The 11,562-nt window shown below is 36.6% G+C and overlaps 1 long non-coding RNA gene across 1 annotated transcript; it reads left to right on the plus strand.

Annotated features, from left to right (window-relative positions):
* Nucleotides 1-985: 985 nt before the first annotated feature.
* LOC125386891 lies at nucleotides 986-10,086 on the plus strand. Its single transcript, XR_007227447.1, has 2 exons — nucleotides 986-8,986; nucleotides 9,066-10,086. It is a non-coding gene; the product is annotated as an uncharacterized LOC125386891 (long non-coding RNA).
* Nucleotides 10,087-11,562: the final 1,476 nt, after the last annotated feature.

An 11,562-nucleotide genomic window follows, 5' to 3' on the forward strand; every position in this document is an offset into this window, starting at 1 on the left:
TAACAGCGGAACGATGTCACGTCTATCTGGACGTTTGGACAAATGAGAAGGTGGGACCAGAACGATATCGATGCTAGAACATGATTATTAAAAGTGGATATTTCAGATGCTGTGCTGTTTAGGATAGCGTGAGTGTCGGTTGAACACGAGTCGTAGTTTCAATTCCAATTCACTTGCAAAAAGAAAGAAACAGGGCCGTAATGAGCAAAACAATCATCGCCGCGTTAAGGCGAAGTACAGAGCGATCACGAGCTTTTAACAGCGCGTTCAGCGAGCCACACCGAACGATTTATATTCCCCTAGCACACGGCTCGACCCCCTAATCAATACCATTGGATCTAACGCGTCTCATTTCGTCGGATTCGGCAAAAATTCACTCGACCACGATCGTGTCACATCTCCGCCCTGTCTTTAAGAAGAAAAACCACCACGTTTTAGCGAACAACGAAATTAGACGTAAAGCAGGGAGACAAAATGAAATCGGCGTACGAAAGCGAACGAAAAGTATTAGGTTGTCCGAAAAGTTGTTTGTTTTATTTTCAAGAAATCTCATTAGGCAATTGAACAAAACAATGCAGAAGAATCGTTAGAATAATCATCGTTGCTCGAGGCAGAGGCGTTTCTCGTGAAGAAAACGTGCAGTTCCAGGAGCTTGCGATGGAAAAGGATCTCTGATCTGTGAAAACTATTCTAAATATTAATACGTTCGATGCTAATAAAATCCATCTGTATTTGCCTGTCTCACCCATGGAACTGCACGTTTTCTTCACGAGAAATGCCTCTACTTTGAGCAACGATGATTCTTCTAACGATTCTTCTCCGCTGTTTTGTTCTACTGAGATATGTATAATTTTTGTGCTGGACTAGGTTAAATGCGTAGTAGAGATATTTGTATGTGGATATCAGTGTGTGGAGATATGTGTGTGCGCGGCGACTGAAAAACAGACGAATGTAAACAGTTCAGTCGGTTAACAGTCGATGAAAGGTCGAGTATGGAAGAAAGTGCTGAGACGCGTGCAAGTGTGTATCGATGAATATTCTAGAAATCGTTTATAAAATAAATATGTGTCTACGTTAATATCAATGCCCAGTGTAAATTTAACGTTTCTATAACAATATTTGGGCCATCAAGATCCACAATTCTCAACATGTTCAATTGCCTAATGAGATTTCTTGAAACACACGAGAACTAAAAATACACCGGTTGTGTCAGTAGCACGATGTTATTTATTGTTACATAATCGCAATGGCGTGGTGTAACGTACACGTCAATGCAACAAATATATTCAAATACTTTAGTGTATATTCTTATAAAGGTTTGAAAATTCATAATCAAATCTCCTAGAATCTAAATAATATAATCTCCATTAAAAAGAAAATACTTTTAGTCTTAGTACTCTTCGAATATCAGGTCGTCGGAAAAGTTTCTTTCGTTTTATGACGAAATAATCGACGCACGTTTCTTCTTTTATTTTATTTTGTACGATCCATTTTGTTCTGTTGAGATAAACACCGCGACGTTCCACAGACTGCACGGAAACAGTTGTTTGCGAAAGAAAGACAATTTTTGGATAATCTAATATTTTGATATTTGTCGTGGAAAATATTTATGAATATATCGTAAGTGTTGTAGGAAACGTTTTGAAATTTTATTAGCACTTTAATGAGACACGGCTATCTTAATTATATTCGTAAAATTCGGCATTAATCGGAAAATGTATGTAGAAGTTGCAAGATATTTATTACAATTTTCCTACATTTAGTAAAAAGAAAGTATAAATAATAATAATAAGTAAGTATAAAATTAGTATACAAAATTGGTAAATAGACTGTTGACATACAATCAATGTTACAGTCTCGCTAAATATTGTAGCTTGTTAATATTAAATTATGCGAAAAGTTTCTTTCGTTTTATAATAAAATAATAATCGCACAATATTTTGTTTTTTAAATAACAGTAATTGAATAAAATAATATAAAAGACAAATTGTTGAAAAAAACAAACTTCTCAGACGACCTAATATAATTTATAATTCATCACACAAATATCTGGATCATTTCTACAAAATGAATGCTTCCAACGAATATATAGATTTTCAAATTCGCTGAAAATTTTACATATTGTGTTACTCGAGTCTGGTTACGGTGATTTAAACATTTCAAATCGTTTCCTACAACTCACGTAATCTAATATTCTTTCGTAAGTTACGATCTATTCGACAAACAATTTTCCGAAACTTTTGCACCAATCGTCCGGACGTATCTCGCAGCTGTTGCGAAAAGTAACGAAGAAAAGCGTATTCGAATGTTGGTGAAGATTCTGGCACGATTTTCGTGCGCCGTTGAAAAATAACGAAAATGCGGCCGGCCGTGCGACACGACGTTGCCGCGACAATTAATTTTCGGCCAGTTAAATCGCGGCCCCGGGGGCAGCCAACAGATCGAAAGTGCGTCAAAAATTGCTGCTTGTATGGACGTGTATATGCGTCACGTAGCACATCGACCAGCTTTTTCCTTCGTTGTTATTCACCAATACAGGCGAGTTTTACATGTATCGGTGTTGTGCACGGTCGCGAACGCAATACGCTCGACAGCTCGTGAGCGACGTATTAATAGAAGCGTACTTCGACGCCGTGCGTCGTTGTTGCCGACTGTCAAGCGATATTCTAACGAGCCGTTGCCGTTGAAACGCGTCGATTTTTCAAAACCGAGAGATCACGTCGAATAGGATACACAGACTGAAGAGAAATTCTGTAACGAGTCGAAGCCGAACTGGCCGCCAGTACAGTCGCCATGTTCCGACGGCCGTCGCAGCGCCATGTTGGCCTGCCGCCTGCGACTCACGCTCCATCAAGCAAATACGAGGCGTATTTTTCGTTTAATCAAAAATTCTGACGGAATTGTTGTGCAATTTCTGTGATTTGTAAAGCTGTGCAATGGGATAATTTTCGTGGGAAAAAGAACCATCGTTTTTGGATAAATTTTCGGGAAAAATCGTTGCCAATATCGAAGAAATGGTTTTAAAAAGACAGAAAACTTATTTTTTCTTCTTTTTTTTTTGTGAAATAAGTTTCGCCTTTTTGCAGCATATGAATTTTGTGTTCCGGTTAAACGTAAAAGGTTTGATTTATCTTGATTAGCGAATCTTGCTGGTTTTCACCGGCGAATTTGCGGAAAGAATTATTTATGTCGCGGTAGAATGTTTTTTAAAGAATATTTGTCCCCGTGTACATATTCCCCCCTCCCCCTGTTTTTTTCTCGCGAGAAAAAACACAAAAGCATTTTTTTCTATAAAGTAGGTAATATATTTCTGGTGGAGTTAGTGGAATTATTTCGATTTATGTTTCACTCGGTTTATTTTTGATTTGTATCTCTGACTGAATAAATATAGATCTTGAAGCTTAACTACTATTTGTTGTCGCCCTCTATAGATTCGCTACGAATTCAATATGCGATCATAAATAATTCTCTTGATGTTTTATACACGTCGAGGTGGTTTGTACAGTGGATTAATTTTTCGTGTAAATTTATTCGCTCATTAAGCTGTATCCCTTTCGGCTTTTACACGAGAACCATTTTAACCCAAATTCACGTCATATTGCTGATTATTTCGTTGCTTTAAAATGTTTCATTTAATAATCAAATTATTTTATTTCCTTTATTCCGTTTCAATTTGTTATTTAGAATCATTTTCGATCGCGCGATCTTCGAATCGTTTATCGTAATTTTTTATTTTGTCGTTGATTCGAGTAATTGTCGCGACTGCGATAAATTTCAATAACGTTATTTAATAATTAATTCTAAAGCAAAAAGACGAAAGTTAGCTGAAAATTACGCTGGTAATTTGTTTTTCCTGCACGCGACCTGGCTTAAATTTATGCGATCAAATGAAACCCAATGAAATATCACCGGTCAAAATAAAACACGAAAGCGATGCACGAGTAATTAAATGTAACATAATTGTTTTTCCATGAAAAAATGTCCGTGCGTATGTCGCGTATTCCGACGGCCGACGCATTCGAACAAGTCCGAACGCGACGACTTGTACCCAAACATAATTAGAACAGTAAAATAAAATTTATCAGTCACCTTACAGTAAAAAGAATCGTAATAAATACTTTCGACTTTCAGTGGAATAATTTTCCAGTAGATTCTTTGCTTCTTCTAACTTCTTCAACTTGAACAAAATATTCTACCAAAGAACTAAATCTTATTCAGAAAATAAAAACTATCCATCAAAGATAATTAGAACAGTCAAATAAAATTTATTAAGCACCTTACAGTAAGAAGAATCATAAAAAATGGAATAATTTTCCAGTAGATTCTTTGCTTTTTCTAATTTCTTCAATATCTACAAAATGTTTTATCAAAAAACTGAATCTTATTTAGAAAATAAAAACTACCTATCAAAGATAATTAGAACAGTCAAATATAATTTATTAAACACCTTACAGTAAAAAGAATCATAAAAAATGGAATAATTTTCCAGTAGATTCTTTGCTTCTTCTAACTTCTTCAACTTGAACAAAATATTCTACCAAAGAACTGAATCTTATTCAGAAAATAAAAGCTGTCCATCAAAGATAATTAGAACAGTCAAGTAAAATTTATTAAACATCTTACAGTAAAAAGAATCACTTTTAATGGAATAATTTTCAAGCAAAATTCTTTGCAGTCTCTTACAACTTCTTCAACGTCTACAAAATATTCTACGAAGAAACTGAATCTTATTCAGCAAAATAAGAAGCTATCTATCGAAGATAAAGGGGACAATATACAAAATTATTTCCACCACACAAGCAAAGCAAAGGGAGCAGATTTATGAATATCACTTTCCGAAAACCGTAATAGACTCGCGGGGTTCTCGTATTCGTTCGAGGAAGGCAAATTCGACGAACAAAATTACAGGATGGCGTGACTATAGTTGTACGCTCTGCTAACGATAAAACAAAGGGCGATTCGATCGGAATTTATCGATGTTGCGATATTGCGTTGCTCGCGCGTTCCTCGAATCGGTCACTGATCGACCTACGATTAATTTTATTATTCGTCACGACCCGCAAAGTGGTGCAGCTTATACTCTGGCAAAAATTATTAATCGAAAACCGGGGCCACCTCGCGATACCGCGTGCCCGTGCGAAAGAAACGAGACGAGGAAGAAGAGGCGGACGACGTATTTACGAAAGCGGCCCGCGTGTACCACGTGTGCGTCGTAAATCATTTGGCTGACTCCTCTAATTATAAGTATGACTATCGCCGCTATCGCATCGTCGTCGCGCGTAGAACGCCCCAAGCGAGACAAGCAACGGTGAACTTCTACACGATAAAACGATCCTGCAGTCTTGAGGTCGCGATACGTTCGAGAACAGACGAAGGAAGAAGAAGAAAAAAAAGCATTAGGTGGCGTAAAAAGGGCCGACAGATGAATTCCATGTTGCATGGAATCGGTTACTCGTTTACCGAGAACCAACTCCAAACGAGACCGTCTCTTAATTGACTTTTTTTCCACTTCGACATGTTCGTGAGAAGAGGCGAACTTTTTACCTTACTTTTTTTTATATCTTGCCATCGGTTGTTTCGGTTGTTGCATCCAATGCGACCGGCCACTCGAGGCAAGACTCAATTTTAGCCTCGTTTTTTCATATTCCCAGGATTATCCAGCTACTTTTTCGTACTTTTCGCCACAACTCTCCGATACTTTAAGAGAAATTCTTTCGACCAGCGAAAGTAACACACTGGACTCTGAGCATGCTGTTTCTGCGACCAGGTTTTCTGGACGGAGCTTCGAAGCAAATAGCTATATATAAAAATAGTAAACAAAAAAACGTAACCTCGACGTACAAACATCGTACGGCTATGTCGTACCGTCACGTATCGCTACGTTTGCCTGAACCATCCCACGACCGAAGTTTATTGTTTATTGTGAACAACGTGCCAATGTAATACTCAAAATACTGGCCAGTAAACGTTCTAAAAAGAAGAAGGCACTGTATTCTGCGGAGATCGATACAGTAAGACGATATTGAGATGGGAACTTGAGATGGAAAATTATAATACATTATCGAAGATCTCTCTATCGCGTGAGCCACAAGTCTGGCATCGAAGTATTCGTACGCTTCTCGTCTACTTCTCAACTTGATGAAGCTGCGGCTTCTTTTATTCATAAATCCGATATTCCAGGTTCCATTGGCCGCGCGTCGGATCCCATGGATCTCGCTTAAACTTGGCTACTTTATCGCGCTGTTCAAGGTCGCGCGATATTTCTCGCAAAGTAGCGTCGGTGAAGTGAAAAAAGAAGGGATTTCGGTTGGGAATTAAATTTCGATCACGTGGACAACTTCGGCATTTAATAACGAACGATGATGATGGGATCGCGGGAGAAACGGTCGCCGATTGGCCGTAAAACTGACGTCGGCGACGAGATCGGCCGGAAGCAACGTGGCATGTTATCATTTGCGAATTTAAAAATATTTTCGATAACCGATATCGACGGCCACATCGCCAGGCCGCTGTCCGCTGCCGGCAGATATATCGCGAGCGCGAAAATATTACTCGTCGTACATCATGCGAGTACGTACGCGCACCCCGCGGATATCGCGACCCATTATCGATATCGCTGTGATACCTAACGCCTGAATTCTAATCGCCAGAGCCTTCGAATCCGGTCGACCAGTAGCAATTTTGACGTCTGTTGTTGGGTTCCGAAGGACGTTTTCTGTTGGACGGAGATGAAGTTTGTATAGAAATAGACGCGCGATTGATCAATGCGATGATTGATTAATTAATTAATTAAGAGTTTCTTGGAAGTAGAATCGTTTGACTTTGATTTTTATTAATCTGTTGATTTTGTTACATGAGTCGATTATGTGATTAGTATTCAATTATGGGAAACGAATGAGTTACTGTGGTAAGTAACTCATATTAAAAATGTAACTCATATAACTCGTATAAAAAATATTAATATGTGGTAGATATTCAGATGAATCTAAAGGACAGTGTTTGAAATATTATTATTTTGCTGTACTTGTCAAATTGTGGGTTTGACCATTGAACTTTATTTAAATTGCGCTATTTAATTGCTAAGGTTTAGGAAGAATAAGAAAAATGACATTAGTGTGTTGATGTCTTTAATAGTTAAATTATAGAATTTAACTACATGCAACAATCATTATTTTGCTGTACTTTTCAACTTGTGGGTTTGATCAGTGCTTCCTCTGAACAATTTAATTCAAAACCGCTAGAACTTTAATCTAATTGCTGAGATTTAAAATAAATAAGAAAAACGATATTAATGTGTTGATATCTTCAACAGTTAAATTAAGAAATTTGGCTAAATGCAAAAATCATTATTTTGCTGTAGTTTTCAACTTGTGGGTTTGATCAGTACAACTTCTGAACAATTCAATTAAAGATTGTTAGAACTTCATTTAAATTGTACTATTAAATTGCTGAGATTTAAGAAGCATAAGAAAAATGACATTAGTGTGTTGATGTCTTCAACAGTTAAATTAAAAAATTTAGCTAAATGCAAAAATCATTATCTTACTGTAGTTTTCAACTTGTGGGTTTGATCAATGCCCCTTTGAACAGTTTAATTGAGGATTGCTAGAACTTTAATCTAATTGCTGAGATTTAAGATAAATAAGAAAAATGACATTAGTGTGTTGATGTCTTTAACAGTTAAATAAAATAATTTAACTACATGCAAGAATCATTATTTTGCTGTAGTTTTCAACATGTGGGTTTGATCAATGAACCCCGTGAACAGTTCAATTAAAAATTGCTAGAATTTTATTTAAATTGTACTGTCTAATTACTCAGATTTAAGATGAATAAGAAAAATGACATTAGTCGTGCTGATGATAGTTAAATTTCAAAATTTAACTAAATTCAAAAACGAATTTGAAAAAGTTACAGTTCTTATACCTAGTTTGAAGATTGTTTAAAATATCTAACGACGATTAATTTAAAATACAGTGTTTGCAATATCGTTATTTTACTGTACGTGTCAACTTGTGGGTTTGATCAGTGAACCCTGTGAACAGTGCAATTAAAACTTGCTAGAACTTTATTTAAATTGTACTGTTCAATTACTCAGATTTAAGATAAATAAGAAAAATGACACTAACGTGTTGATGTCTTCAACAGTTAAATTTAAGGATTTAACTAAATGCAAAAATTATTATTTTGCTGTTGTTTTCAACTTGTGGGTTTGATCAGTGAACCCTGTGAACAGTTTAATTCCAAATTACCAGAACTTTAATCCAATTGCTGAGATTTAAGATGACATTAATCGGATCGATGCCCTTAACAGTTAAACTTCAGAATTTAGCCAAACCCAAAAACGAATTTGAACAAAATTACAGTTAATTACACCCAGCTTGATCATTGTTTAAAATATAATACAACGACGATTAATTCGCAGTACAAATATTTGAAACGCAAGGCTCGCAAGCTTCCGTCTACAGGATTTATGAAGTGCATCAAATCTGAACGCGCGGTAACGGTGAATTAATTTCAATCGTTGCCGAAGCGAGACAAACGTTTTTCCTCCACCATTTTGACCGCAACGTGCCACCAACCGAACCGATCGATACTTGTAAATAGAACGCGCGGCGAAAGGCCAAACGGACAAGCCAGCGACGCGTTCAAATTAATCCAAGATACAACGCCGATCGAATGTCAGATCGGTTGCTTATCTCACTATCTTATTCATTTACCTCGATATTTCCACGTGATGTGTACTCGACGATCGTCGCGGCAAAGGAACCAACCAACCACGTTGCTGCGTAACAACTATAAATCACGTTGGACACTGGAAAGCGCACTGTGCCACGATTTTTGCCACGATCGATTCGATCGATCGGGCATGAACGCGATCGAGGCGAAACGCGAAAATCAAAAGAGGCAAAACGTAGATAAAGAGCGATCGCGATCGGAAATCGGACATCCGGACGTGGAGGAATTTTGCGTAGAACTGAACCAGGTAACCGATTTTCTCGTCCAGTCGAAATGAAACCCTTCAGTCGCCGCGACCTTGAATCTCATAATTTGCTTATTCAAAGGAAATATTGCGGGGCGCGACGGCTAAGCCTTTGGGTTGTCCAGGCAGTAAATCAAAGTGCGAACAGATCAGTTGGTTCTGGTCGTTCTGCTCTCTCCATCGGTTGACGGGGGTCGCGGAAAAGGATGAGAAGAGATGCTTCGACAGGTGAAGCGAGAATCTAATTTAAACGATCGTGGCGAAGGTGGTTCGTTGCTATCGTTTGTACAGGATATTGCGACCCGACCTTTCGCCAAGGAATTTCGCTTGTGTCGCGAAACCAATTTGGAATATTTTAATTGAAACGTGTTTGGAAAATCACGCAGGGTACGTAGACTGTAGATGTTTGTGCATTTATGGCACGTTTAAGGACTGCAAGTTACGTAGAATGTACACGGTGTGGGGAAATGTAAGAAGTGAAGAGGTCTCGTGATAGTAAATAATAGAAATGGTTGAAAAATTGTAGGAATAATGGTTTGGTAATAAAAAGAAGAAATGGCTATTTTTTGGAAGGTGGAAGAAATGTTTGCTTCTTTAATACAGTTCAGAAAAATGCTAATTTCTATGAACATTCACAAATAAATAAATAATAAATGCAGTTTAGAAATTAAAAGAAAAATAGTTTGGTAATAAAAAGAAGAAATGGCTATTTTTTGGAAGGTGGAAGAAATCTTTGCTTCTTTAATACAGTTCAGAAAAATGCTAATCTCTATGAACATTCACAAATAAATAAATAATAAATACAGTTTAGAAATTAAAAGAAAAATAGTTTGGTAATAAAAAGAAGAAATGACTATTTTCTAAAAGATGGAAGAAACCTTTGTTTCTTTAATCGATTTCAGAAGAATACTAATTTGCATGAACATTCACAAATAAATAAATAATAAATACAGTTTAGAAATTAAAAGAAAAATAGTCTGGCAATAAAAAGAAGAAATGGCTAGTTTTTAGCGAGTTCAGAAAAATATTAGGTTTTATATTATTTTATCCAATTACGTCTGATCCATTTTGTTCTATCAAAATAAAGATCACAACGTTCCACAGATTAGCTTTCATATTTCTATAACCAACCTAACCCCAATTTACAATCTGGAAACATTATGAGCTCAGAATATGCGGTTCATTAAAAATAATTAAAAATATTACGAGCTTTAATGTGTGACAAAATAAAAATTGTTTTATTTTAAAAACGAAATGATAGCACACTCTGTTAACATGTTTAAAAATTACTCAATATCTCATGATCTATCGACGATTAAAAATTACACTAACAATATTATACAAACTTTTAAGTATATGACATGGAAAAAAATTAATCGAGTCTGAAAGAAAGCAAATTCTCCAACCTAAAACAGCAACAGTTACCATTACCAAAATTATCGAAAACAATAGGAAGAAATGGTAAAGTGATACACAACTTCTTAAAAACTGTTGAAAATCGTTATAAAAAGAATGTAAGAAATAAATTGTAAAATAAATTGAATTGCAATAAATAAAACTCAAGCATATGCCAGTCGTATTAGTCCGATTAATTTTTATTTCTTCACTGTATAAAACATTAAACGCTCGCTATGGTATTTATACAACAAACAATAAACAATAAACAATATACGTGATATTTATCGCATAAATATGTACATTTTAATAGAAACTTTCGAATTTTTAACATTTATCAATGCCGTTGCCTGTCCATTGGCCAATGGACTTTGGCTTTTACCATTTTCTTTTTCAACTTCTCAGTCGCCAAGTGCAACATTCTTGCTGACATTTGTAGATACGATCATATTTCTTAATTCTTAAGCCCTGCGAACGATTGTTTGCCGAGTCTGCTCAGCTGGCGTCTGCGAGAATTTTCGCAATTTATTCGATATTAATCTTCCGTTTTCGAGACGATACCGCGGCTTTTATTATGTATAATGCAAACTCGTTTGTACCTTTCCTGCTCTATTATCATCGCAACTTCCACTTTACTTTCAGCTTCATACTTCACTTTCAACTACGGTGTATTTAGATCGAAACGTAGCGGTCTCGCTGTCGCTCGTATTATTATCAGAACGGTGGCGTGTTATCAGCGGAGTAGCGGCGATTACGAAATTCTATAGTAAACTTTCTAATGCCGGTATTTCGTAACACGCGGCTAAGCTTTGAAGGCGGTCAGCGCCTTTTAGAAACCTAACCATCGTGTTTTAGTCACGTCAGGTCAAAGTTCAGATGAATCGACCGCCTCTCGAGAAAGCTACTTCTCTAAAATCAACAACAACCTGATGCAACGAGATGAATCTTCCTTTCAAACGTCTCTGTTACCACACGCAACTTAAATTTCATTTTATCTTCGTGCTTCGAATTTCCTCGCAAGCGTCTTACAGAAGCTGCACTTCTTAAATAAAAATCTAACAATTTCTACCGGCTCGTTGGCAGACGTTGCAAAATAACGCTGCATGAAGCCGTATTAAATCTATGGGATCCAACTATGGGGAACAGCGAGTAATTGGAAACTCTTCAACGGTTAAAGAAGAAAT

The sequence above is a fragment of the Bombus terrestris genome, chromosome 18, assembly GCF_910591885.1.
Source record: "Bombus terrestris chromosome 18, iyBomTerr1.2, whole genome shotgun sequence".
NCBI classification, from domain to species: Eukaryota; Metazoa; Arthropoda; class Insecta; order Hymenoptera; family Apidae; genus Bombus; species Bombus terrestris.